The following is a 27,905-nucleotide window of genomic DNA, read 5'->3' as shown; positions in this document are numbered from 1 at the left end:
ATTATATTGATATTTTTGTTGGTCTTCAGTGTCTTGGAGTAGCTAAAAAAAAAAAAAAAAAAATCATGAAACAGTAACCCTTACCAAACTTTAAAATCTGTTCTATAACCACTTGTTAAAATGTACTTGGAAATTTATAGCATATATATATATATATGTTATATTTCGCAATAAAAAATAGTTTTAAAAATCTTTAAAGATAGTGTTGCAATGGTGGTTCAGTGGCAGAATTCTCACCTGCCATGCCGGAGACCCGGGTTCGATTCCCAGAGCCTGCCTGTTCCTTAAGCATAGATCTAGCTGATACTGACAGACCTTTCCTTGACTGTCAGGAGCTAACAAAATAAAAGAAGAAAAAGGAAAACAGGAAAATACCTTTCCCAGTCTTTGCAGATTGACCTGTATGGGTTCCCTCCTTCAGGGTTTCTCCATACAGTACGTTTAGAGAATCATTCCAGACCAAAGTATAGGCACCTTCCTGATCCTTTTTGAACATCTATGTTGTCTTTGAGTGTACACATGTGGCCCTAGGCATTCCCCTCTTCATATGTTTCTGAATGCTCCTTTTTTCCTTAAGAAACAGTTTCCTCTTGGTCCTAAGCACTGCACTGTATGTCATACAGCCAACAATTCCTTGCCCCAGGCAGCCACAACTTGACTGGTCTCCCATAGCATTCTGTAGGAGGGCTCTGTGAGTTGCTTTCTACCCACAAGGCAAGTTCTGGGACAGCAGGATTGCAATGAGTGCCCTGATTGAGTCCACCCCACTGACCCTCCAGAGAGACAAGTTTCCTGTATATGCATAAGGGTTACTCTGCTCTCTCCATTACCAGAACTAGTGTCCCATGCTGGGATTGCAGGCCAGAACTACACTGAGCCAGTGAGGGAATGGAAGAGGGGCCAGCCAGGGCACCATGAGATCCTACCTCTCTTAAGATGTCTATTTTTCTGGGTTCATGACTTACTGTGTCTGTTTGAAAGTATCATGAACCCCAGAAAAGCCATGTTTTCATCCTGATCCAATCTTGTGAGCACAGCCATTTCTTTTAATCCCTATTCAGAATTATCAGTTGGAAACGTGATTAAATTATGTCCACGGAGGTGTGACACACCCAATGGTGGGTGTGACTTTTGATTAGATGGAGATGTGACTCCACCCATTCCAGGCGGGTCTTGATTAGTTTACTGGAATCCTTTCTAAGAGAGGAAACATTTTGGAGAAGCCTCAGAAAGGACAGAGCCTAGAGAAACTACAAAAGCCTCAGAGTCCTGAGAGCTTACAGAAACTTCACAGCAGAGCTGACATAGATCCAGACACATGGAGAACAGAGACAAGGATGTTTGAAGATGCTTGGAGCCCAGTGCATATTGCCTTGAGATGTTAAGCAAGCCAGAACCTGGAGAGAGTGAAGGTAAGCCAAGAGATGAAAGTCAGCCCTGGAGAAGCAAAGTGAGGAACCCCTACAGGAACAGAGGCTGAAGGCATCAGACCCCATGAGCAAGGGACCAGTGTGCCTTCCCAGCTGACAGAGGCATTCCTGACACATTGGCCTTCCTTGAATTAATGTAACCTCTTGTTAGTGCCTTAATTTTGATATTTCTATAGGTTTAGAACTGTAAACTTGTAACTTATTAAACTCCGCTTATTAAAAAACGTTCCGGTTTTGTTATATCTCATTCCAGCAGCTTGCACTAACACACCATTGGAATTCTCTGTTCTCTGGAATTTTGAGAAAAAATGTTTCTGCCAGTTCTTCTGGTTATTCAAAGCTTCTGTGGGGAGACAGAGCCCTGAAGCTTCTCACTCCACCATCTTCATTGAGGCTGGGCCCAAATCATGAATTATCATTTTGGGGTTTCTTTTTAGTGTAATGAAATGTTCTGGAATTAGTGATGATGGTTGCACAACTCAGAGTATACTAAAACCACTGAACTGTACACTTGAAAAGGAAAAAAAATTATGGTATATGAATTATATTTCAATAAAACTGTTTTAACAAAGGCATAAAAGCAGTTAGCTTTAAACTGAACAGGGAGAAGGAAATTGCTTAGGGGCAATCGTGGACAAAAACCTTTGAAGGTCAGATCAGTGTCAGGTACCAAGGCATCTGCATAGCAGAAATATAATTTGACCTTGGATCAAAAAAAAAGATGGCTTACAGGCCCATGTTTATTTTTTGTTTGTTTTAATTTTTCATTAAAATTTTTTTTATTGATAGAGTTTCACAAACATATAGTCCATACATGGTTTACAATCAATGGCTCATAATATAATCACAAAGTTGTGTATTCATCACCATGATCATTTTTAGAATATTAACATCACTCCAGAAAAAGAAACAAAAAGGAAAAATTCATATATCCCATTCCCTTACTCCTCCCTCTCATTGACCACTGGTATTCAATCTACCCAATTTTTTACGCTTTACCCCCCTTTATTTATTTATTTATTTATTATCCTAGTTTTTTACTCATCTGTCCATACCCTGGGTAAAAGGTACACCAGACACAAGGTTTTCATAATCACATGGTCACATAATCGTCTTCAAGAATCAAGGCTGCTGGAACATGGCACAATAGTTTTGGGTACTTCCCTCCAGGTACTCCAGTACACTATGTATTAGTTTGAAAGCTTCTGGAATGTGTTCCAGAACTAGAAAGTCTTATAAAAGGGGGAATTTAATAAGTTTCAGGTTTACAGTTTTAAGCCAACAAAAATGTTCAAACTAAGGAATCCAGGGAAAGATACTTTAATTTAAGGAGGTCCAATGTGTCAGGGTGGTCACGTGGCTGGCATCTGCTGTTCCCTTACTCCTGGGCTCCCTTGCTTTCAGCCTCTGTTCCTTTAGGGACTCCTCACTTTGCTTTTCTGGGGTAGACTTTCATCTCTTGGCTTTCTTTGACTCTGTCCATGTTCTGACCTGCTTAGCATCTCATGGTGATGTCTGCTGGGATCCAAGCATCTCCAAACATCCATGTCTCTGTTCTCTGAAGCAGCTGTTCTCCAAGCATCTACATCTGCTCTCTCTGTTGGTTCTGAGGCTTCTGTCATTTCTGACTCCAAAATATTTTATCTTTTTTTAAAAAATATTTTATCAATAAATCTTAACATACAAACATTTCAACCATGGTGTACAATCAATGGCTCACAATATCATCACATAGTTGTGTGATTAATCTCCATGGAGATAACCTAATCAAGTTTCCAACCTATAGTTCTGAGTAGGGATTAGAAGAAACATTTGAACATTTGCATCACTCCAGAAAAAGAAAGAAAAAAAGAAAAACTCATACATACTGTGCTGGTTTGAAGGAAACTTGATTAGGTTATCTCCACGGAAATGTGGCTCAATCAAGTGTGGGTATTAAAGTTGATTAGATGGAGATGTGTCTCCACCCATTCTACATGGGTCTTGATTAGTTTACTGGAATCCTGTAAAAGAGGAGACATTTTGGAGAGAGTCCCCTTTGAGAATGAGGAGAGAGCCACAGAACCATGACAGAAGGATGAGAGAACCACAGAGACCACTAACCACCAACCTTTGAAGATGAAAAAGGAAAATGCTTCCCAGGGAGCTTCATGAAGCAAGAGGCCTGGAGGGGAAGCTAGCAGATCTCGTGTTCACCATGTGTCTTTCCACTTAGAGAGAAACCCTGAACTTCATCAGCCTTCTTGAATCAAGGTATCTTTCCCTGGATGCCTTAGATTAGACATTTCTATAGACTTGCTTTAATTGGGACATTTTCATGGCCTTAGAACTGTAAACTTGTAACTTATTAATTTCCCCCTTCTAAAAGCCATTCTGCTTCTGGTATATTGCATTCCAGCAGCTAGCAAACTAGAACACATACCATACCCCTTACCCCTCCCTCTCATTGACTGCTAATATTTCCCTCTACCCAGTTTATTTTAATCTTTATCCCACCTAGTATTTGTTTATTTTTTATCCATATTTTTACTCATCTGTCCATACCCTGGATAAAAGAAGCATCAGACACAAGGTTTTCACAATTACATAGTCACATTGTAAAGCTATATAGTATATAATCTTCTTCAAGAAAAAAGGCTAAGTCAATTTTATTAAAATAAAAAAGCAGGAACATTAGGTCTCAGAAAAGGAACTTTTCATATAAAATGGACTCCATAACCTGGAGATCTCTCAGCTTCTTTCTCTCAGCTTCTTTCCCTAAGCTTCTTTTGCAAAGCCTGATGTTTGAGAGACAGAGCAGTGTGTTAGTAACAGAGCAGTGTGTCAGAATCCCAGTAATCAATCAAATCATAAGTTAACAAGCCCCCATCCAATTAAGGGATGACACACCACCTAGTAGGCACCCTCCCCTCCCGACATCACTGTACCTTTAAAACACAGCTCCCAGAACAAAGATCTAGAGACATTTTCTCTTTCCTTTTCCATTTTCAGGCTCCCACCTGCTTTTTCTTTTAGTTCTTCCACCTACCTTCTCTCTGCTCCCTCACCTTCGAAACTTGTTAAGCTTTGAAAAAAAGAAAGAAAGAAAGAAAGAAACAAGGCTACTGGAACACAGCTCTACAGTTTCAGGTACTTCCCTCTAGTCACTCCAATACACCGTAAACTCAAAAGGGATATCTATATAATGCATAAGAATAACCTCCAGGGTAATCTTTTGACTGTTTGAAATCTCTCAGGCACTGAGACTTTATTTTTTCTCATTTCTCTCTTCCCTTTTTTGGTTAAGAATGTTTGCTCTGTCCCTTGATGCTCAGTCATGGCTGCATCTGGGATTTCTGTCCCATACTGCCAGGGAGATTTACACCCCTCGGAGTCATGTCCCAAGTAGTGGGGTAGGGCAGTGAATTCACTTGCCATGTTGGCTTAGTGAGAGAGGCCACATCTGAGCAACAAAAGAGGTTCTCTGGGAGTTACCCTTAGGCCTAATTTTAAATAGGCTTAGACTATCTTTTGCAGAAATAAGTTTCATAGGGGTGAACCCCAAGATTGAGGGCTCAGCCTATTGATTTGGTTGTCTCCACTGCTTGTGAGAATATCAGAAATTCTCAAAATGGGAGCTGAATATTTCTTCCTTTCTCCCCAGTGCCCCAAGGGGACCTTGCAAATACTTCTTTATTCACTGCCCAAATTACTCTGGGATATACTGGGGCATCATACTAACCTGGAAAACCAACAAAGTACTTATGGTGTTCAACTAAACTAATCATACAAGTGAAATTAGGAAGTGCATACCCAACATATAAATTTTGCACCAAATAAACATCTCTCCCTTTGGTGTCACACAGAAGTTGAAGTATTAAAATATGGATGATATCATCCTTTACTCTGTATTCTGATTTATCTTAGTCCTATCCATATCAGCTTAATTCATATCCCTAGTCAAATCCTGATTATTTTCTCAGCTTTTTTTTTTCTTTACATGGAGTCTCCTTTTATTTCTCATAAGCTTTAATATTTCTGACTGGTTCTTCAAACCATTCATGCAAGCAGGGGCACTCTCAGATGAACCCCCCAAGGACAACCCCCTCTCTAGAGGTTTTGATTTGTATTTCTAATTCATAGGCTGCTTCTCCACCCCTCCAATACTGCTACCCTTCTGTACCACCTGCCTTTTGACATCCACACTGAATAGTCTGAAACTGAGGCCGCCTTCTTCCTTTAAGATACGACTGATATTTCCCCTTCCAAGTTCCAAGAAGAAGGTCTCAAATGTGCTTACCCACTAGGCACACCTGTGGCAGAGGAATTTCAACTTTTTGGACAATTGCTGTATGGGGCAATTTGCTGCTTTTCATAGCTTCAGAGCGCTAACTCTGAGTCTCAGTGGTCACATAGATATCCAAAGTTTCTAGGTATGACCAGATTATATACAAACAGCTCAGCATCTCAGACTTTAGAAATAACAGTTACAACTCCTGAGTATACGTGAATGTGGTAAAAGCCTACAATATAGGAACCTTTATAATGGGTCCCAACCTGATAATCCATGCTCTTGACTTCAGTTCTCCAAGTTTGTACACTATAGTTAGTCCATATGAGCGAAGCATATCATTTGTCTTTTTGTTTCTACCATTTCATTCAGCATACTGTCCTTAAGTTTCATTCACCTAGTTGCATGCCTCACAAAGACCCATGTATGAAGCGGAAAAAGTTGGTAAGGGCCAAGTGTTATTGAGAAGCTGTTATAGATGAAGGCACATTGAGTCTCATCACAGTACAAAGGAGATAATTATTAGCAAGAGTGATGTTTGGATTATTTAACAACTGGTAGAACAGTAGCACTTGGCCACGTGAGAACTGAATCCTGAGAAAGCTGGATTGTGGAGAAGTCTAGGGCAAACAAGGGGCTTGGGGCAGCTGCTTTTAATTAGCTGGTATGGAACAACTTCAATAATCAAATAACTGATATGGCTTTACCAGTGTAGACAAGCTAAATAATAGCCCCGATTAATCCAACTTCCGTTTTACAGATTAGGAAACAAATTTAGAAAGAAAACTTAGTTGTCTGAATTATTCACTATACTTTTGCTTCTTCTGGGGAAGCAGGGGAACCATTACAGGCTTGGTAGGGATGTTCTGCTGGTTTAAATATGTTATAAACCCCAGAAGAAAACATGTTCTCTTAATCCATTCTCATGGGGACAGACCTATTGTGGTTGGGACAGTTGGTAAGGCTATTTCAATTGAGATGTGACCCAGCCCATTCAAGGTGGGTCTTAATCTTCCCTGGAGTCCTTTATGAGAGGAGAAATGCCCAGGGACATTTTGAGACAGCAATTGAACCCAGAACCAGGAGAGAAAGACCAGCAGGTGTCACCATGTGCCTTCCCATGTAACAGAGGAACCCTGGATGTCAGTATTCTTTCCTCAGAGAAGGTATCTTCCCCTTGATGCCTTAATTTGGACATTTTCATGACCTCAGAACTGTAAATTGGTAACCTAATAAATCTCCATTGAAAAAAAACAAACCATTTCTGTTATATTGTATTCTATCAGCTTTACCAAATCATAACAGATGTCAATCCCAGTCTGCATCAGCCTTGGAGCAGAGGGATGTGATCAAACATCCAGCCTTAATGGAGTACGGTGGGGGGTCAGGAATTGGGGAGCTGCACACCTAACAAACACTGATCAGCCACATCATCCTGCGGGAAAATTTCAGTGAGATTACATCCAAAACACAAGTTCTGAGCTTATCCATTGCTATCTTCTCTATATTTTTGCTTTGTTCTTTACTATATTTCCTAGTGCAGCTGGTATGAATTGCAACTGCAAACTTGAAGAGTAATGCTTCTTTATTTCCTTTAAATCAAATTAAGCTTGACTCTGAGTCACTGTCACATTCTGCTGGCAGGAAAATTCGATCTTTTTGTCAACTTCCTCCCCTTTACACACCAGATACTTCATTGTATCTCATAACATGAGATTCCCATGTTATAAACCACACAGATCCTTGAAATGCAGGGATTCTTTCAGCAGAACATGGAAATTCCTGTTATGGTTTGGAACCCTGATGTTTAGAGATCAGAATTTTCTAAGACCATGCTTGAATTTTGGTACCTCTCTGGGATTGTTTGGACCCAGACTGAACTTGTACAAAGCGCAAGCTGATGCTGCTGCAAGACCAAAAATCACACCAGGCACAGAAATAGACATAGATTTATTGGAACTTATAAACAGGAGAGATTCTCTGGTGGTGGTTGGTCTGGAGGAATAGTGCTCTGCAAGGTACAGGAGGGGTGCAAAGAGCAATATGTGATTTTAGAATAAAGACATCCCATATGGTAAGAGGACATTGGGTCTCTAGTATGATCATTAAATGATCAAAGACCTGATTTGTCTAAGATTAGGGTATAATACTAAGATACAGTCAATGCCATTTTCTTTTACATCACTGGTTACATTCTTTCCCCTCTGGGGAGATTGTTTACTTTCTTGACTTTTGTCCTTGGGTAAAGTACACTTGTTACAGGCCACTTAGGAGGGGGCCTGGGCCCTCGGCCACCACAGGGCTGCTGCTAGCTGAGTAAGGCCACAGCAATTTACACTTCTTCCTAGCCTGAGGAAATCTTCATTTTCTTCTCCAGTTCTTAATAAAGGCATCCTTCTCCTTTTCCCTCCTAGACATCTAGCATAGTTCTTTAGTGAGCTCAGACTCTAACAAAAGACAGAAAAAGTTATGGTCTTCAAGTAGCTCCGGCTTTACAGTCTTTAAATATCATGGGAAAAGGAATAAAAACAGCCTGGCTAGCTGCTTGGAATGGGTAAAGGGAAAAGATGCAGGGCATTAGCATCTGTATTATTATCCTGTCATATCAATAACCTTCTTTGAAGTATTTCACATTTTCTATTGTTGGTTTTTAAAGTCAAAGGGATTTCTTTTTCACACCTATGTAAACTGAGCCTGGGAGCTTGAGAGCTCAAGTATCCATTAAAAAGGGATTTGGTAGCAATAGCTATTCCTGTGATCTTGCATGGTTCCTGGGGGAGTAGAAGAAAGGCAGTGTAATGAGAGTAGTAAAGGATAAATACATGGGTGGTATTAAAATCCTATAAATGGAGAAAACTCATTTCAAAGTCTTTCAAGTGACAAAGTTCTGCTAAGAAGTTAGGGTAACAAAATGAGGGAAATTTTATGTCAGATTAAAAAAAAAGACAAATTTACATGGCTTTCTACAGGCACAGCTGCAGTTAGTGAAGAAAAATCTCTGTGTGTGTTTTAATGGGAATGAGAAACTTCTTTCAAAACAATTTTTATTATGGTTACATGTACACAACATAATATTTCCCATTTTGATCACTCAAGTAAGTATTCAGGGGTGTAAACTGCATTCACAACATTGTGCAACCTTCAGAACCATCCATTAACAAAACTTTTCCGTCATCTCAAATGGAAAGTCTGTACATATTAAGCATTAGTTCTCCATTCCTCACCCCAACCCTGCCTCTGATACCATGTAATCTTTCTGATTCTATGAATTTGCATATTTTCTAGTTATTTCATAAAAGTGAGATCATATAATATTTGCCTTAACTTTTTTACTCAGTATAATGTCTTCAAGGTTCATCCATGTTGTCGTTTGCGTCTGAACTGCCTTCCTTTATATGACCAAATAATATTCCATTATATGTACACATCACATTTTGTTTCCTCCATTGATGGACACTTGGCTTGCTTCTATCTTTTAGCTATTATGAAATATGCTGCAGTGAACACTGGTGTACAGATATCTAAGTCCTTGTTTTAAATTCTTTAGTTTATATTCCTAGAAGTGGGATTGCCAGATCATATGGTAATTCTATACTTAACTTTCTGAAGAAATGCCAAACTATTTTACACAGTGGCTGCATTTTACATTCCTCCTAACAAAGCATGATGGTTCCTGTTTTTCTGTATCCTTGTGTGCTGGTTTGAAAGGAAATATGCCCCCTAGAAAAGCCATGTTTTAATCAAAATCCCATTTCATAAAGGTAGAATAATCCCTATTCAATACTGTATGCTTGAAACTGTAATCAGATCATCTCCCTGGATGACATGATTTAGTCAAGAGTGCTTGTTAAACTGGATTAGGTGACAACGTCCATTTGGGTAGGTCTTGATTGGTTTACCGGAGTCCTATAAAAGAGGAAACATGTTGGAGAATGGGAGATTCAGAGAAAGCAGAGCAGAACGACATAGCCACAAGAAGCAGAGTCCACCAACCAGTGACCTTTAGAGATGAAGAAGGGAAATGTCCCCCAGGGAGCTTCATGAAACAGGAAGCCAGGAGAAGAAGCTAGCAGATGATGCTGTGTTCGCCATATGCCCTTCCAGATGTGAGAGGAACCCTGACTGTGTTCATCATGTGCCTTTCCAGATGAGAGAGAAACTCTGACTGTGCTCACCATGTGCCCTGTCACTCGAACTTCATCAGTCTTCCTGAACCAAGGTATCTTCCCCTGGATGCTTTAGATTGGACAGTTCTATAGACTTGTTTTTTTTTGGTTTTTAAAAAGGGAATTTAATAAGTTACAAGTTACAGTTCTAGTGCCAAGAAAATTTCCAAACTAAGGCACCCAGAGAAAGATACCTTTCAAGAATTTAACTTGGGGAAGTTGAATTCCTCCCTGTTCTCACCATTCCCCAAAGGGGACTTGGCAAATACTTTTCCACGCAGTGATCAAATCACTCTGGGATTCATTGGGACATCACTCTGGACAAACCAACAAAATCTCATGTCCTACCCAAGATTCCAAGTACTTATGGTGTTCAATCAAACTATCTACATAATTTATATTAGGAAATGCACTAGTCAAAATATAAATTTTGTACCAAATAAATATTTTTTTGCTTTAATCTCACACATAAGGTGAAATTTTAAAATATTAATTACCATCTATTTTCAGCACCCTGGAGTAATGACATTCCTTTGTTCTTCCTCATGCACAAACATTTTTAAAATTTATACATTTAGTCACTATTATTATACACTCTAGGCATTCCTAGCTTATAGACTTGTTTTAATTGGAATATTTTCTTGGCCTTGGAACTGTAAACTAGCAACTGATTAAACTTCCCTTTTTAGAAGTCATTTCATTTCTGGTATATTGCATTCTAGCAGCTAGCAAACTAGAACACCTTGTAAATACTTGTCCTTTTCTGTTTGTTTTTTTTTAATATTTGTCATTAGAGTGAGTGTGAAGTGATGCCTCATTGTGCTTTTGATTTGCATTTCCCTGATGGCTAATAATATTAAGCATCTTTTTATGTGCTTATTGGCCATTTGTATATATTCTTTGGAGAAATGTCACCCAAGTCCTTGGCCCATTTATTAATTGGGTTGTTTGTCTTTTTGTTGTTGAGTTGTAGTAGTTCTTTATATATTCTGGATATTTAACAATTTTCAGATATATAGTTTCCAGATATATTCCCCCATTCTGTAGTCTACCTCTTCATGTTCTTGATAATGCCTTTTTCTTTTGCACAAAAGTTCATTTTTACAAAGATCGTTTTATCTATCTCTTTTCTTTTTTTGCATGTATCTTTGGCGTGAAGTCTAGAAATCTATTACCTAACACAAGTTTCTCAAGATATTTCACTATTTTCTTCTGGAAGTTTTATACTTTTAGTTCTTGTATTTAGGTCTTTGATCCATTTTGCATTAATTTTTGTATATGGTGTGAGGTAGGGGTCCACTTTAATTCTTTTGTATATGGAAATGCAGTTTTATCAGTACTATTTGTTGAAGAGACTATTTCCCCCACTGAGTAAATTTGACATTCTTGTCAAAAATCAATTGGCCATCAACCTCTTGATCTTGAGGCTTGCTCATGTGAAGCTTATGTATGTAGTGGAAAAGCTTAGACTACCTATAAGTATGCCTAAGAATCACCTCCAGAGGACCCCTTTTGTTGCTCAGATGTGGCTTTTCTCTCTCTTAAGCCCAACTCTGCAGTGAAACCGTTGTTCTCACCTCTACATGGGATATGACATCCAGGAATGAAAGTCTCCCTGGTGGTATGGGAGATGACCCCTAGGCATGTGCCTGGCCCTGGCACCGTGGGATCAACAATACCATCCTGACCAAGAAGGGAAAAAGAAGTGTAATAAATAAGGTATCAGTGGCTGAGAGAGTTCAAATAGAGTCAAGAGGCTACATTGGAGGTCACTCTTACACACGCTTCACTTAGGCATTGCTACCTATCATAACTTGCCAAACCCCAACCAAAACCATTCCTGCCAATCCTAAAGAATACCTAGGGCATTATATAAGATTCTACAAAGTTTCCATACACTAGAATGACTCTCCAAAACCTAAAACCTTCAGATGGGCCCCTGAACCAGATAAGTCCTGAAATGCAGAGAGGCCAGCCCTTCCAGAACATCAAGTAGTTCCATCCCCCTATCCCATATTATCAACAGCCCCTTCCAATATGAAAATGTTAGAATGGCCATAGCCTAGATACCCCTAAAGAGTGGGAGAAAGATCAAAAGTGATGGTGGAGTTATACAGAGAAGGTAGGATTTAACAAGTGAGTATTAGTGCCGAATCATTATACTGATATTTCTTTTAGGTTTCAGTACCTTAGAGCAACTAGAAATACAAACCTAAATTTGTTGAATTGCAACCCATACAAAACTCTGAAATCTGTTCTACAACTAATTGTTGCAATTTACTTTGAAATTTATTGATTTTATGTATATGTGTTATTTAAAAAGAAGGAGGAGTTTTCTAGTTTGCTAGCTGCTGGAATGCAATATACCAGAAATAGAATGATTTTTAAAAAGGGGAATTTAATAAGCTACTAGTTTATAGTTCTAAGGCTGAGAAAATGTCCCAATTAAAACAAGTCTATAGAAATGTCCAATCTAAGGCATCCAGGGAAAGATACCTTGGTTCAAGAAGGCTGATGAAGTTCACAATTTCTCTCTTAAGTGGAAGGGCACATGGCAAACAGAGTTAGAATTTCTCTCTCACCTGGAAAGGCATATGGTGAACACAGTCAGGTTTCCTCGCTCATCTGGAAGGGCACATGGCGAGCACGGCATCATCAGCTAGCTTTCTCTCCTGGCTTCCTGTTTCATGAAGCTCCTCGGGAGGCATTTTCCTTCTTCATCTCCAAAGGTCGCTGGCTGCTTCACGTGGCTATGTCGTTCTGCTCTGCTCTCTCTCAGATCTCTCATTCTTCAAAATGTTTCCTCTTTTATAGGACTTCAGAGAGTAATCAAGACCCACCCAAATGAGTGAAGACACATTTCCCCAATCCAGCTTAACAACCACTCTTGATTGGGTTACATCTCCAGGGAGATGATCTGATTGCAGATTCAAACATACAGTATTGAATAGGGATTATTCTGTCTTTAGGAAATGGGATTTAGATTAAAACATGACTTTTCTAGGGGACATACATTCTTTCAAACCAGCACAGAGGAGTATAACCGAGAAGATAGGCGTTAACAAATGAGTATGATGACTGAATCATATTGATATTTCTTTTGGTCTCCAGTGTCTTGGAGCAGCTACAAGAAAAAAACAAAAAATCATGAAACTGTACCCATACCAATCTTTAAAATCTGTTCTATAACTACTTGTTAAAATGAACTTGGGAAATTTATTGCTTTTTTGTATATATGCTATATTTTAAATTAAAAAATTTTTTTAAAAAATCAGTTTGCCATAAGAACCAGATGCAAGATGGGGGCAAGTAGGAGACATGAAGGAGCTCAAAGAAATCTGCAAATATGGAATGAAAAGCATCCATAACATCCAGGTTGATGAAGCTAGTTTATTAACTTGGCAAGGGCTTATTGTTCCTGACAACCCTCCATATGATAAGGGGGCCTTCAGAATCAAAATCAACTTTCCAACAAAATACCTGTTCAAACCACCAAAGATCACATTTAAAACAAAGATCTACCACTTGAATATCCATGGAAAGGGGCAGGTCTGTCTGCCAGTAATTAGTGCTGTGAACCAGAAGCCAGCCACATAATCCAGTCCCTCATTGCACTGGTGAATGACTCGCAGCCCAAGCACCCTGTTCTGGCTGACCTAGCTGAAGAATACTCTAAGGATCGTAAAAAATTCTGTGACAACACTGAAGAGTTTACAAAGAAATATGGGGAAAAGTGACCCGTGGACTAAAACCTGCTTGACTGATCCCAGCAAGTATGAGCAGAGACCCCAGGCAGTGCATTCAGACATGCTGCAAAACAGGACTCTGTGGAAAACTGACACATGCCACTGCCTGGTATTCACTTGTGACAGTTACTTTATACAGTTCTCTTAATCAAAAATGGTCTAGGTATCTGCAAAGAAAGGATTAAAATTAAAAGAAAAAATCAATTGGCCATCATGCCTGTTTAAAACTGTTGTGGGGGTGCAAGGGTAATTCAATGGTAGAATTATTGCCTCCCATATGGGAGACCTGGGTTCAATTCCCAGTCCATGCACTTCCCCCCAAAAAGCAAACAAACAAAAACAAACCAACCAAATAAAAAATTCAACAAATGGTGCTGCAATAACGGGATACTCATACGGAAAACTAATGAAATGTGACCCCACCATACAGCATACAACAAACAAACACACAAAAAAACTGTTGTGTACCCCAGAAAAGCCGTGTTCTTTAATCCTGATTTAATATTGTTGAGTGGGATCTTTTTGATAAAGGTGTGTCCATGGGGATGTATCTCTACCCATTCAAAGAGGGTCACTTACTGTAGTCCTTTAAGAGAGAACCATGTTAGAAAAAGCTTCAGAACTTACACAGAGAGAGGCCTTTCAGATGCAGAAAAAAAATGCCCCTAGGGAAGCTGTTTGAAACCAGGAGCCAAAGGACCAGTAGACACAAACCATGTGCCTTCCCAGATTGGTCTTTCTTGAGTAAGGTATCTTCCTCAGTGTGCAGGCTTGAAAGGATTATGTACCTTAGAAAAGCCATGTTTTAATCCTGATTCATCTTGTGGAGGCAGCTGTTTCTTTTAATTTCTATCAGCACTAAAGGTTGGAAACTTGATTAGATTATCTCTACAGAAATGTGGCTCTGCCCATTTCAGGTGGGTCTTGATTAGTTTACTGGAATCCTTTAAAAGAGGGAGCATTTTGGAGAAAGCTTGAGAATGACAAGAGAGCCCTGACAGAGCCCATGCAGCCAGAGATCTTTGGAGATGAAGGAACACACCTCCAGGGGAGCGTCGTGAAACAAGATTGGAGAGAAAGCTAGCAGATGTTGCCATGTTCACCATGTCCCTTTCTAGCTGAAAGATAAGCCCAGAACATTATTGGCCTTCTTGAAACAAGGTATTTTTCCATTAATGCCTTAATTGGACATTTTTATATCCTTGCTCTAATTGGGACATGTTCATGGCCTTAGAACTTGTAACTTATTTACTTCTGCCTTTTAAAAGCTTTTCTGGTGTATTGCATTTCCAGCAGCATTAACAAACTAAAACAGCCATGGATGTGAAGACTTATTTTTGAACTCTCAATTCTTTTCCATTTGTCCTTATGCCAGTACCATACTGTTTTCATTCCTGCAGCTTTGTAATAAGTTTTGGAAACAAAAATTGTGAGTCTTTCAGCTTTGTTTTTCTTTTTCCATATGTTTTTGTCTATTCAGGTCTCCTGCCACTTCCATTTGAATTTGATGATTAACTTTTCCATTAATGTGAGGAAGGCTGTTGGAATTTTGATTGGGATTGCAGTAAATGTGTAGATTGTTTTGGGTAGAATTGACATTTTAACAATATTTAGTATTCCAAACCATGAACATGGACTGTCCTTCCATTTATTTAGGTATTCTTCTTCTTTTTTTTGCATGGCCAGGCACTGGAAACAAACCCGGGTTTCTGGCATGACAGGCGAGAACTCTGCCTGCTGAGCCACCATGGCCTGCCCTATTTAGATATTGTTATTTCGTTTAACAATGTTTTGTAGAATTCATGTAAAAACTCTTTATATCCTTAGTTAAATTTATTTCTAGGTATTTTATTCTTTTAGTTGCTTTTGTAAATGGAATTGCTTTTTTTTCTTTTCTTTTTTTTTAATTGCTAGTGAATAAAAACACCAATGATTTTACTGCCTTGGTCTTGTTCTCCACCACTTTGCTGAATTTGTTTATTAGCTTTAGTAGTTGTCTTCTGAATTCTTTGGGATTTTATATTATATATGAACATGGCATCTGTGAATAAACTTTTACTCCTTCCTTTCCAATTTGGATGACTTTAATTTCTTTTTCTTGCCTGATTGCTCTGACGAGAACTTCCAGTACAATGTTGAACAGCAGTGCTGAAAGTGGGCATCCTTGTCTTGTTTCTGATATTAGGGAAAAACCTTTCAGACTTTTATCATTGAGTATAATGTTAGCTGTGGGTTTTTCATATAGCCCTTTGAGTTAGGAAGTGTTCCTTCCTCTTCATTTTTTGGAAGACTTTGAGCAGGATAGCTGTTAATTCATCTTGGAATGTTTGGTAAAATTCACCCGTGAAGCCACCTACTCTGGGTCTTTTCTTTTCTTTTTAATGCAATTTTATTGAGATATATTATACATTTGTACACCATATAATCATCTAAAGTGTACAATCAGTGGTTCACAGTATCATCATATAGCTGTTTATTTGTCATCACAATAGATTTTTTTTCTTGTTTATTTTTGGTCTCCTGCATGGCAGGCAAGCACTGTACCACTGAATTACCCTTGCACTGCCCCACAATAGATTTTTGAACCATTTTTATTACTCCAAAAAAATAAAAATAAGAATAAAAGTAAAAATGAACACCCAAACATTCCATATTTCCCCTCCCCCTATTATTTATTTATTTTTGTCTTTTTTTTTCTTACTCACCTGTCTACACACTGAATAAATGGTGTGTCAATTACAAGGGTTTCACAGTCACATGGCCACACCTTAAAATGCTATAGTTATTCATTGGTTTTTGTTTTGTTTTTGCATCAATATCACTGGTTATTTTGAACAATAAAAGCTTTCTGTAGTTGCTTCATTTATCAGAAAAGAACATTTGATATTATGGTATATTATTTCCTTTGCATTAGAGAGCAGATTTTCTAAATGTGAGAAAAATTTCCATAGTCATTACTGAATCAGAACTTGTGTTTAGCCCTATATATGCCTATGGAGACCATTCTGACCTTTCTGCATTTTCTGTTTGTGTGTGTGTGTGTGCATGTGTTGCGTATAAATACATATGTAAATTTTTTAAAATTATTTTTTACATTCATTGAAAACAAAACTATTAAAGGAAATGGCATTTCACAACTGTGGATAAGTCCATGGTGCTTCTGTGATGCCATCATTCTGAGCAAGAAATCACTTCAAGTTAAATTGAAAATTTTCCTAAAGTCAGAAACTTTCAAATCATATAGATGATTCAGTAATTAATTGGACAATTTGAATATAATACAATAATTTATATAATTTGAAGTGGCCAGAGCAAAATCCATGTCTATATCTTTTAATCGTATAAATGCAAAATATTTGCAAAACTCTGAGAAGAAACTCTACCACAACCAACAGTCTCCCCATCCAAATGAGAAAACAAAGGTAATACTGTTTGTTTTCATTAGTCAAACAAGGTGTAGTTAAAAGGCCATTTAAAGGTTCCTTCTAGAGAGCCATTCTTATATGGAAAGTTGAAATCCCTGTGCTATATTGACTAAAAAGGTCATGATTCATAGAAACTTAATCAGATGGTTAAAGATGTTGCAATTTAAGACCTGTTGGCATAAATGGGTAAACCGATTTGTAATCTACACTGTTGACCTGCATATTTTTTTTTACCTCAACACATTCCTTACATGTATGCTCAGTCTTCAGTATTTGGGTTATTGGTTCAGCAGAAGCCAGAACAAATTGTATATTGTTTGCTTTTTTGTAAATACTGGTGAACAGTGGTCAATACATAGTTTTATAGTCCTTAAAAAAAACTCTATAGTTATTCAATCATCTTCAAGAATCAAGGTTATTGGATTTCAGTTCAACAGTTCCAAGTATTTACCCCTAGCTACTCCAATACTCCCAAAACTGAAAGGGGATATCTGCATAAGAATAACATCCATAATGACCTCTTGACTCTATTTGAAATCTCTCAGCCACAGAAACTTTCTTTTTGTTTCATTTTTCTTCCCCCTTTAATCAAGAAGGCTTTCTCAATCCCATGATGCCAGGGCCAGGCTCATCCCCAGGGATCATGTCCCACATTTCCAGGAAGATTTATACTCCTGGGAGTGATGTCCCACATAGGGGAGAGGGCAGTGAGTTCATTTGTAGAGTTAGCTTAGATAGAGTGGCCACATCTGAGCAACAAAAGAGGTTCTCTGGAGGTGACTCTTAGACTTATTCATAAGTAGGCTTAACTTCTCCTTTGCAGGAATAAATTTTATAAGGGCAAATCTCAAGTTCAAGGGCCTGGACCATCAAATTGGTAGACCAAATCCTAGTCTTTTTTTAGTTGAGAAATTTTTTTGTTATTGATTAAATCTCTTTACTTGTTATTGGTCTGCTGGCATCTTCTATTTCTTCTTAAAGTCAGCGTAGTTAGTGTATTTCTAGTAATTTGTCCATTACCTTTTGGTTGTCTAATTTGTTGGCATACAATTGTTCTTAGTATCTTTTATTTTTTAGCTCAGATGTTAATTACTTTATTGCAAATGATGAAAGAGTCAAGATATCTCCTTTCATCTTATAGATTTCCAAGGAAATTCCAAATTAAAAACCTTCTCCTAATTTTCCCACTACAAACTCCAAAAAAACTGCCACTTAAGAATAAACCAGGAGAACATAGCTGCAAGTTTTCATGCACCAAACGAATCTACAGAAAGAGCTAGTTTCAATGCTCCTGTTTTAAAGAATTTATTTTATATCTATCACACAACATGGCATTTTTTTTTTTTTTTGCATGGGCAGCCACCAAGAATCTAACCTGTCTCTGGCATGGCAGGCAAGAACTCTGCCAGCGAGCAACTGTGGCCAATCCCACATAACATGGCATTTTAGAACACTGACATAGAACTCCCTAAGAAGATAAAGCAAAGACAAAATTGTTTATCTTATCAGAACAAGATACACCAACACTTTATAGTCTTCAAACATTATTGTACTTTAACTTTCATAATTTAACAATGTATATATTTTCATGAAACAGTCTGCAGACAACTTCTGTTTAACAAAAAACACTTTTAAGTAAACATGAGTGTCCTAAATTGTTTATTAGGTATGAAGTTTACAAACATTACTTATATTAGTGGTAATGGGGGAGCTTTGGAATCCTTCTCCAAACTGCACAGCAAGATAGTGTAGTGGAACTTGTGGCCCTTTCCAAGTCCACAGCTACATCAGCCCACACATCTCCCTGTGCTTGTGGACTGGCTTGGTGATCCACTGAGTGTCAGGATTTTTTCTGATAGCTTTTTGGAATGGATCAATGAGGATAACCACAAAGAATTTGTATGTGGAATCTTCACCAACTCTGGTAGTTAGGTTCAGGTGTCAGCTTGACCAGGTGAAGGTATCTAGATCTATTGCTGTGGACATGAGCCAATGGCGTGTGAACCTCATCTGTTGCTGACTACATCTGCAACAGCTGGGAGGCAGTGCCTGCTGCAATGAATGATGTTTGATTTAATTGGCTGGTACTTAAATGAGAGAGCTCAACATAGCACAGCCCAAGCAGCTAAGCATACCTCATGTCAGCACTTGCAGTTCAGCCCAGGCCTTTGGAGATTCAGGAAGGAATTACCCTGGGGAAAGTTGTTGGAACCGAGAAGGCCAGCAGAGATTGTCCTGTGCCTTCCCATGTAAGAAAGAACCTCAGTTGAAAGTTAGCTGCCTTTCCTCCGAAGAACTAACAAAATAAATCCCCTTTTATTAAAAGCCAATCTGTCTCTGGTGTGTTGCATTCTGGCAGCTAGCAGACTAGAACACCAACTCAGTATGAATTCAGGACTCTCAGCATCTCACAGTAGCATCCAGTTTGCTCTTCAGCAACAGTCTGAAGGCTTCTAGCAAAGTTCTTCTGGTTCACACCATGATGCACAGGCTTGCCATAGGTTGCACCCTTAGGAACCAGGTGTTCATGGCCACCACAGTGCACTCAAACTCTATAAATGACATAACCTTGTGTGCTGGTTTGAATCTGTTGTGCACCCCAGAAAAGCCATGTCCTTTAATCCTCATTCAATGTTGCTGGGTGGGAGCTTTTTGATTGTTTCCATGGAAATGTGACCCACCTAATTGTAGGTGATAACTTTTGATTAGATTGTTTCCATGGAGATGTGTCTCTGCCCATTCAAACTGGGTTTGCGTATTGGAGTCCTTTAAGAGGGAACCATTTTAGAAAGAATAGACAGAGCCCACACAGCCAGAGACCGTTGGAGATACAGAAAGAAAATGCTCCTGGGGAAGCTGTTGAAGAAGCCTGGGTAGAAAGCTAGCAGACATTGCCATGTGCCTTTCTAGCCAAGAACATTATCAGTTTTCTTGAGCCAAGGTATCTTTCCTTGGATGCCTTAATTTGGACATTTTTATAGCCTTGCCTTTATTTGGGCATTTTCATGGTCTAAGAACTATAAACTTGCAACTTAGTAAATTTTCCTTTTTAAAAAGCCATTCTGTTTCTGGTATATTGCACTCTGACAGCTTTTATAAACTAAAACACCTTGCTTGTCCTTGTATCACAGTCTGTGTGCTTTATCAGGTCAGGTGGGATGAGGGGCCCTGTGGAGTACAGAGAGCTGGTAGTACTGCCAGTAGTGAACTGTCAGAAGAAAGCACATTGCATTGAACTGCTTCTTCCACCATAGCTCCTCTATGTACTTACAAGCACCCAACTTGTACTTATAAGCAACCATCTTCTGATGGCTGCCACCAAACGGAACGTCCTTCATATCTTCTCATAATCCTTTTTCTTTCTATTGTGTCAGTAGTAGTGGTCCCTGTTCTGGTTTGCTAGCTTCCGGAATGCAATATACCAGAAAAAGAATGGCTTTTAAAAAGGGGAATTGAATAAGTTGCTAGTTCACAGTTCTAAGGCAGAGAAAATGTCCCAATTAAAGCAAGTCTATAGAAATGTCCAATTTAAGGCATCCGGGGAAAGATACTTTGGTTTGAGAAGGCTGATGAAGTTCAGGGTTTCTCTCTCAAGTGAGAAGGCACATAGCAAACACAGTCAGTGTTCCTCTGTCATCTGGAAGGGCACATGGTGAACATGGTGTCATCTGCTAGCTTCCGCTCCTGGCTTCCTGTTTCATGAGGCTCCATGGGAGGCGTTTTCCTTCTTCATCTCCAAAGGTCACTGGCTGGTGAACTCTGCTTCATGGTATTACAACATTCTCTGCTCTCTCTGAATCTCTTTCATTCTCCAAAATGTTTCCTCTTTTATAGGACTCCAGAAATTAATCAAGATCCACCCAAATAGGTGGAGACGTGTCATCACCTTATCTAATTTAACAACCACTCTTGATTGGGTTACATCTCCAGGGAGATGATCTAATTACAGATTCAAACATGCAATATTGAATAGAGATTATTCTACCTTTATAAAATGGGATTTTGATTAAAACATAGCTTTTCTAGGGTCCATACATCCTTTCAAACCAGCACAGCCCCCCTTTCTTTTCTGATTTTAGTATTTGCATCCTCTCTCTTTTATTAATCTTTTGAAAGACCCAATATTTGGTTTCATTGATTGTCTCTGTTGTTTTCTATTCTTTTTTTCATTTACCTTTCCTCTGATCTTGGTTACTTCCTTCCCTCTGCTCACTTTGAGTTTAATTTCACCTTATATTTCTTTTTAAATGTAAGCATTTAGAGCTATATATTTCCATCTCAGCACTGCCTTTCCTGCATTCCATAAGTTTTAGTATGTTTTGTTTTCATTTTCATTCATCTCAGTATATCTCCTAATTTCCTTCTTGATTTCTATTTGAGCTGTTGATTTTTTTTAGAGTGTACTGTTTAGTTTCTGCATATTGGTGAATTTTCTAGTTCTTTGCTATTGATTTCTAGCTTCATTCCATTGTGGCCAGAGAAGATACATTGTATGATATTAAGATTTTAAAATTCATTGAAGTTAGGTTTTTTTAATTTAAGGTATGGTCTACTCTGGAGAATGATCTTAAGATGTGTATGCACTTAGGAAGAGTGTGTAATCTGCTGTGATTGGATAAGGTGTTTTTTATAAGTCTATTAGGTCAAGTTGGTTGAAAGTGTTGTTCAAGTGTTTTATTTCCTTATTGACCATCTGTCTAGACATTTTATCCCTTATTTAAAGTGGTGTATTTAAATCTCCTACTAGTTAATGAATAACTGTCTATTTCTTCCTTAAAATCTTTGCTCCATATATTTTGGGCTCTGCTGTTATGTGCATATATTTATAATTGTGAAACTTTGTTTTAGTTTGCTAAGGCTGCCAGAATACATTACACCAGAGATGGGCTGGCTTTTATGAGGGAATTTGTTTAGTTACAAATTTAAAGTTCCTTGGAGGAAAGGCAGCTAACTTTCATCTGAGTTCCTCTGTCACATGAGAAGGCATATGGGGACGTCTGCTGGCCTTCTCTCCTAACTTCTAGGGTTCAATGGCTTTCCCTAGGGCATGTCCTTTCTGCATCTCCAAATGTCTGGGTCTGAGTTGCTGAACTCTCTTCTGACCTCTCTCTTTTAAGCCTCCACCTAACTAAATTAAACATCACTCATTGCAGGGGGCACTCCCTTTAGTGGACCACAGATGTAATCATCCCTAGATGAATTTCACATGCTGATGATTTAAGTCCACGGCAACAAAACAAGAGGGCACCATCATCTGACCAAGTTGAAACCTGAACCTAACTACTACAGTCTTCTTATTGAATTTACCCTTTTTTCAGTACATGGTTTCCTTCTTTGTACCTTATCAATCTGTACTTAAAATCAATTTTGTCTGATATTAGTATAGCCGCCCCAATTCTCTTTTTATTAGTTTTTGCATGGAATTTTTTCCTGTCCTTTCATTTTCAACCTATTAATATCTTTGAATTTAAGGTTAATTTCTAGCAAGCAACATATAGTTGGTAATACTTTTTTATCCATTCTACCATTCTTTGCCTTTTGACTGGAGAGTTTAACCCATTTACATTTAAAGTAACTACTGCTAATGCAGACTTTCTTCTGTCATTTACATTTGGTTTTTTAATGTCTTATACCTTTTTTTTGCCCTCAATTCTTTCATTACTGCCCGAAGTTTTATTAGTTTATCTTTTGTAGTGAACCATTTAGAGTCCCCTATTTCCTTTTATGAATATTTTTCAGACATTTTCCTTGTCATTACCTTGAGCCTTAAAAGGGGGACTGTTCAATTTTAATTGTAGTTAATAAGTACAATCTTATGGGAAAATTCAGAAATACAATTCTGAGAAATACAGATATCTACCACTAGGAGGAGACAAATTAATTAAAAATTATTTCATTTGCATGTATTCATTTAGAATACACTTTCTTACTTAAGAAAAGCATGCATGAAATATGGTTGTTGTAGCAGGATTTTAGCAAAATGTAGCCTTTAATGAGTACTAACATTTTCTCTTAAAAATGAGCATTTTGCACTTAGCTAATGGTTTACATTCCATTGAAGGAAAATAATGCCTATTTTACCCATATTTTGCTCTATTTTATCCTGAAAACAAAATGCTAGACCAGTGGCTATCAAATGTTAGCTGGCTCAGAATCACCTGAAGAGCTAGCTTATCCCCCACATCCAGAGTTTTGATTAGATAGGTCTGGAATAGATACAAAAATATGCATTTCTAACAAGTTCCTAGGTGATGCTGCTGCTACTCATCTGAGGAACACATCCATTGTGCCAGATGACCATGACGGTAGAACCAAACAACATGTGCATCAGCATAATAATTGATTAAATATTAAGAACATACTACCTAAAGTATTCTGACTTGCTAGGAAGTAACTGAGTATTAGAAAATAGGATTGGAATGATCATTTTGTTATGGGTCTGAATTCAAAAGAAAGCAGCTTATACTTAATTTGATAGCAACAGGGCAGCATTGGAGGATATTGGAGCTGTGTTTTATGAAGATTGACCTGGTAGTGGTGAGATGATATGGCATAAAAAAGAGACTAGGGTAAGAAAAAACAGGTAGGAGTATACTGGAAGCCTTCTCAAACCAGGGCAAGTCACTCTACATGAAGTCACTGATAAACAGAAAAGGTTCCCTAAATATCAGTCTGGCTTTCTGACAACTAAAACACTAATTTCATGTTAAAACAAAAATAAATGCAGGAAAACAACTAAAAGGCAAATAAACAAATTTTAAAATGGGCAAAGGACTTAAATAGACATTTCCCCCAAAGATATAAAAATGGCCATTTAGCACATAAAAAGATGCTCAATATCATTAGCTTTTAGGGAGATGCAAACAAAGCCACAATGAGATACCACTTCATATCTACTAGAATGGCTCTTATTTTTTTTAAAAAAAGGGCTGGCAAACATAAGGAGAAATAGCAACCCTTGAACAGTGTTGGTGGAAATATAAAATGGTTCAGCCACTGTGGGAAACAGTTTGGTGCTTCCTCAAAAATTAAAAATTGAACTACCATTTGACTTAGAAATCTCATTTTTAGGTATATACCCCAAATAATTGAAACCAGAGACTCCAACAGGCATTTGTATACCAACGTTCATAGAGCATTATTTGCGTAGCCAAAAGGTAGAAGTAACCTAAATGACCATCAGCAAATGAATGGATAAACAAAATGTAGTATTACATACAATGAAATATTATTCAGCCTTAAAAAGGAATAATATTCTGATACATGACATTACATGACTGAACTTTGAAGACATCATGTTGAGTGAAATAAGTCAGCACAAAGGGGCAGATATTGTATGATTCCACTTATATGAAACAGAAAGGGTATGCAAACACATAGAAACAGTAAGTAGGGTGGGGTGGAGGGAGAATGGGAAGCTAATGCATAATGGGTGTAAGATTTCTCTTTGGGGTGATGGGGAAGTTCTGGTAATGGGTGGTGGTAAGGGTAGCACAATATTGTGAATGTGATTGATCTCAGTGAATGTTACACTTGGCAGTGGTAGAGATAGAAAGTTTATGATATATATATATATATCTCCACATTTTAAGAAAAAAAGGAACAACCAAAGAGACAATGACAGAAATGCAATACCTAATCCTGGCCTGGATCTAATAATGGAAAAGAAAAGGCCTAATTGACATTATTGGAACATATAAAAACTTGGAATATAGGCTGTAAATTTGAATTTGTTAACTGTACTTCAGATGACTATATAAATGATGATCCTTGTTCTTGGGAAAAGTACATGAAAGTATTACCTTTTCAAGAAGCTTGACATACGCAATTTACTTCTCAAATGTTTAGAAAATATATAGATGATAGACAGAGAAGGTTAGATAGAATGATACAGCAAATGTGATAAAATGTTAAAATTGGTGGATTTGGTTAACTGGGGGGTGGGTTATATTAGAGTTCTTTGTATGGGTTTTGTATTATTTTTGAAACTGTCTTGTAGGTTTGAAACTATTTCAAAATTAAAAAGTTTTTTAAAAAATGGATGGAGGAGAATGCAAGACTTGTATGAATTTTTAACTACACAAGAGTCAATCTAGAAATTTTTCCAGCGTGGGTAGAGGAGGATTTAGGGGTTGCTTAGGGCTACATTCCCTCTCTACCCTTTATATTTTCTCTGCTATTAAAAGTACTTCCAATGGAGGAAGCTAAATATGGGGTGGCCATATGATCCCACAATCCTGGATCATACTAGGTGTGCTGGTTTGAAAGGATGTATGTCCCCTAGAAAAGCCAGGTTTTAATCTAAATCCCATTTCCTAAAGACAGAATAATCCCTATTCAATACTGTATGTTTGAATCTGCAATCAGATCATCTCCCTGGAGATGTAACCCAATCAAAGTGGTTGTTAAGCTGGATTGGGGGAAATGTGTCTTCACCCATTTGGGTGGGTCTTGATTACTCTCTGAAGTCCTATAAAAGAAGAAACATTTTGAAGAATGAGAGATCTGAGAGAGAGCAGAGCAGAACAACATAGCCACGTGAAGCAGCCAGCGACCTTTGGAGATGAAGAAGGAAAATGCCTCCCGGGGAGCTTCATGAAACAGGAAGCCAGGAGAGAAAGCTAGCTGATGATGCCATGCTTGCCATGTGCCCTTCCAGATGAGAGAGGAAACCTGACTGTGTTCACCATATGCCTTTCCAGATGAGAGAGAAATTCTAACTCTGTTTGCCATGTGCTCTTCCACATAAGAGAGAAACCGTGAACTTCATTGGCCTTCTTGAACCAAGGTATCTTTCCCTGGATGCCTTAGGTTGGACATTTCTATTGACTTGTTTTAATTGGGACATTTTCTCGGCCTTAGAACTGTAAACCAGCAGCTTATTAAATTCCATTTTATAAAAGCCATTCCATTTCTGATATATTGCGTTCCAGCAGCTAGCAAACTAGAACACTAGGTTTATAATCAGAAGAACTGAAAGCAAGGACATGAATAGACATTTTCACACTGATGTTTATGGCAGCATTATTCATGGTTGCCAATGGATGGAGGAAGCAAGCCCAAGCGTCTATCAACTGATGAGCAGAAGGGCGAATGGTAGTGTATACGCATGATGGACTATTGTGCGGATGCAGAAAGCAATGAAGTCGTGAGGGATGCAATGAGGTGAATGAAACTTGAGGACATTGTGTTGAATGAAATAAGCCAGAAACAGAAGGACAAATATTGTACAGTCCCACTAATATGAACTAACTATAATGAGCAAACTCTGAGAATTAAATTTGAGAACAGGTTATCAGGAGCTAGAAAATGGGCAGAGATTGGGCAATCAATAATTAAGGAGTACAGAATGTGCAATAAGGTTCATTGTAAAGGTTCAGAAATGAATAGCACAATACTGTGTGATGGTAACACAATACTGTAGTGTTATTAACAAAGCAGAGTGTGAGTATGGTTGAAAGATAAAGAGTTGTGGATGTCACCAAACAGAAAGCTAGAAGATAAAAACTGGGATTATGTAAATAAATGAAACCCAGAGTGGACAATGATGGTGGCTAATTGTATAAATATAAGAGAGTTCTTACATGAACTAAAACAAACGTATGTCACTATTACCAGGAGTTAATAATAGGGTGCTGTATGGGAAAAAATTCAATTAATGTAAACTAAAGTCTATAGTTAATGTTAACATTGTAATATTCTTTCATTAGTTGTATCAAGGTGCTATACCAAAGCTAGATGGCAATAATAGGGGGGTTATAAGGAACATGGGATTTTTTTTTCTTCAGAAGAAATGAGAATGTTCTCATATTGATTGTTGTGCTGAATGCCTAAGTATGTGAATATAACAAGAGTCATTGATTATACACTTGGGATGGGTTATATGGTGTGTGAATAAAACTGTTTAAAAATAAATTAAAAATAGAGAGAGAGAGAGAAAGAAAGTGCATCTGTGGAAACAGTTTGAGAAACACTGGCCTACGTCAAAAGTAAATGACAGTTCAGGATATCCTGATGACATTTGTAGCAGAAGCTACAGGTTCTGTGGTAGAATCTATAGGACATTGTTTTTAATTAGATGTAGTGGGATGAGCTGAAGTGAGAAAGGAAGAAGGGCAGATGGTATGGTAGCATGGAGCTATATACCGCAGAAAAACACATTCCTAATCTTAATCCATTCCTGTGGGTATGAACCCATTGTAAATAGGACCTTTTGATGAGGTTACTTCAGTTACAGTGTGGCCCACTCAGCTCAATCAGGATGGGTCTGAAACCTATTATTGGAGGACTTAGAGAGAAGGCCCCAGCTGAGAAAGCCACAAGTAGCACCCAGACACTGCAAGTCAACAGAGGGAGGAAGAGAAACTAGAAGAGTCTACCATGTGCATTACCATGTGACAGAAGGGGCAAGGACCAAGGGTCTCCAGAAACCAGCCCCAGAATGCCACTCTTTGGAAGAAAGCATTACCTTGCCAATGCCTCAATTTTGGACTTTGAGTCTCAAAACTGCAAGCAAAATAAATTCACATTGTTTAAGCCAATCCATTATATGGTATTCATGTTGGCAGCTAGGTGACTAAAACAGATAGAGAGAAGAATCCAACTTACTATGCTTAAGAGCCTTGATGACTGGTAAAATGGGTGTTTTTAAAATAGAAATGAGAAAAACATGAAGGAAGAATTATTATAAGGGCGTAAATGTTGAGCTTGGCTTTGAGACTGAGTTTGAGCTCCTGGGAGTACAATTAGGTGGCGCTAGCTACTAGCAGTTGAAAATGTAGTCATGGAACTTGAGAGGGTTTAGAGGTTCCAATTCCAGAGTCATCTTTATTAAAAAAAAATAAAGCTTTTTTCTTAATATCTGTCCC

At 38.1% G+C, this 27,905-nt stretch overlaps 1 long non-coding RNA gene and 1 pseudogene across 1 annotated transcript in view; both read left to right on the top strand.

Moving 5' to 3' along the window:
• The first annotated feature begins 4,145 nt into the window (after positions 1-4,145).
• The window catches only part of LOC143682871 (uncharacterized), a 33,171-nt gene continuing 9,411 nt past the window's right edge, over positions 4,146-27,905 (top strand). Inside the window, exon 1 of the long non-coding RNA XR_013175339.1 lies at positions 4,146-4,559. This is a non-coding gene — a long non-coding RNA (uncharacterized LOC143682871). The remainder of the gene's footprint in view (positions 4,560-27,905) is intronic.
• Positions 12,804-13,615, top strand: LOC143682870 (ubiquitin-conjugating enzyme E2 L3 pseudogene; annotated as a pseudogene).

Source organism: Tamandua tetradactyla, chromosome 5 (assembly GCF_023851605.1).
Source record: "Tamandua tetradactyla isolate mTamTet1 chromosome 5, mTamTet1.pri, whole genome shotgun sequence".
Classification (NCBI taxonomy): Eukaryota; Metazoa; Chordata; class Mammalia; order Pilosa; family Myrmecophagidae; genus Tamandua; species Tamandua tetradactyla.
This window is presented reverse-complemented; position numbering and strand designations above follow the sequence as displayed.